We start from the raw sequence: 2,525 nt of genomic DNA on the forward strand, positions 1-2,525 counted from the left end.
ATTATTAGAATTTACAGATTGTCTTTAATTAAATATAGTAAACCCATTCTTTTAAAGCATTCAACTGTAGACATTTTAACAATTGTATTAATCATGAAACCCTCCCATCTTAACCTCTTGCAGTGGCTGGCATGTTCACTGTTACTATTGTTTCTGGTTTTCTAGAATGTCTTAGGTGACATGGTATAACAGGTAAGCTTTTGCTTTGACTTGTGTGTGTTGTACAGATGACAGTTGTGTTCCACACAATGTTCCTTGGTCACATCCAGCTCCTCCATTGCTCTCTTTTCCTCTTTGTCTTTCCACATCCTTGAGTGTCTTCCTTCTATTGGTGTTCTTATGAGGGCAGGAGCCAATGGGATATCTAGCTTTTTATATACATGCAAGTATGCAGGTAAGCATGGATACAAATAGAAGACAGATGGATAGATGGAGGGTTTACCAGGGGAATTCGCTCCCAGGATTATGCAGGCTAAGGAATCACATAAAGGTCAGGTCATCATGCAAAGGGGAAAGCTCAGGTGTGCACACTTCAGAACCAAGGAAGTTGACGGTGAGAACTTAATTGGGTGCTGAAGGTCTGAGAACCCAGGGAGCTGCTGGAGAATATCTCAGAATCCAAGAACTAGAAAACTTGGGGTTTTTATATCCAAGGGGTGGGGAGTAAAGATGCTGTAGCTTTAGGCGATGAGTGACGAGGAGAGGAAAGAGCGCCTTCCCTCTGCCTTTTATGCTGGCTTAGCCAATTGGATGGTAACCACTCACACTGAGGGCGGGCCTTGTCCGTCTCTCCCATGCCTCACAGGTTTGTCTCATGAAGGAGCACCCACAGCTCCACTCAGCAGCAATGCCTTGGTAGCTACACAGCCACCTCTGGGTCCAGTCAAGTTGACCTGAAGTTCTCCACTACGACCTCTATTCCCAGGTTGAAGGCACAGGTAGATATAATTTTACGGTGAAGTCTTAGTTTGGGAAGATAATTTTGTATTTAGGGAAAAACAGAACTGACAAACGACTTACAGGAGGTTATTTAAGCTAATGTGATACATTTATGTATAAACATAATTCCCAAACTATCATGTAAGTTCTATTAGGAATAGGGCTTTTTGCCTTGGTCTGTCTCAAACTTTGGTACCTAGGCCAGTGCTCTAACAGAGTTTGGTGAATAAATGTATTTTTTTTTTTTAATATCAGAAACATTGAGTGGAAAGCCTCGTAAAGAATTGGCTTCCTGAGTAATCTCGCATCCTAGAAGTTTGTGGACATTACCATTTGTGATGATAAAGGATGCTCAAAGTAGTTAGTGTTCTTGTCTGGAGGCTGATGGTGACTAACACTTTGGCTTCCCTCAGGGGCTGAGGTCTGCATGATGATTCTAAATTAGGGATTGTTTCTCCCCCACCCCCGCCCCTGCCTCACACTGTCAGAGTTGAGAGCATATGAAATCACAGGGGATGACAATGTCTTTTTCACTTTAGTAGGGGTGGCTAAGTCACCATGGTGATTACTAAAATTATAAGACAGCCTCATGAGACATGTGAGCCGAGATTTCAGAATTGTCAGTCATGAGTTTCCATGCACACAGTCCACAATAAAACCAAAGGCTGTTTTAAGTACTGTTTTATCCATCAGAGTCACTAGAAAGATTACTGTTCAAAGAGATATGAACAAACTGCTGGGTTTAAATGAGCTCTTTTTTTTTTTTTTTTTTTTCACCATTGAGAGACATCTTAGAACTGGGTTTGAATGGTGTCCTGCATTTTATAGACTATCTCTCATCTGACATCGTTTCTTGTTCATTTTGCCCCGATGTGTGACAATTCAAGTATAGAAATTCTGTTGCTGTTCATTATTTCAGAACAAGCTCTATACATAGTCTTCCTGTCTGGGCCCTCCTCAATCCTGAGGGCCCCAGAGAAGGGCCCGACTATGAAGTCGCCTTTGTCAACTACTGTGTCCAAAGAAGCCAGTCCTCCACGGTAAGAGAATCAATTCATATTCTTTGATTCCCTTACACACACAATTTTAATTCTAAAGGATCATTTATCCTATTATACTTGCTCATCAGCATTCTTTACATCACTAAAGTGTAACTTCCATACTGGGAAGGATAAAAAAAAATCTTTCTTACATTTTTAAATGTATCAGGCTCTGTGTTTGACCCCCAATTAAAGAACATTTACTAAAATAGCCTTTGAATTAATAATAAACCTAAATGGACTCTTTAAAAAAAGGAAGCCACCCCCCCCCCAATTCTTCATGATTTCTTTAGGAATAACAAATAGGCATGCAGACATGGTCCACAAAGTTTTCAAAGCTGTGCTCTGTTTAGAGCCCTGGTTCCATTCTTTCTGAACTACTTCCTCAGCAGTTTAGAATGACACAAGATAGACTGATGATGACTCCTAAAGGAATTAGCTTAGCATCTTTCCTTTCTTTGGCTATTAGACAAATAATCAGTATATGGCTTTCTTTCTTAAAAAAAAAAAAAAAAAACCTTTTGATTGGTTCTTTGTGAATTTCAC

This window comes from Acomys russatus, chromosome 26 (genome assembly GCF_903995435.1).
Source record: "Acomys russatus chromosome 26, mAcoRus1.1, whole genome shotgun sequence".
In the NCBI taxonomy this organism is placed as follows: domain Eukaryota; kingdom Metazoa; phylum Chordata; class Mammalia; order Rodentia; family Muridae; genus Acomys; species Acomys russatus.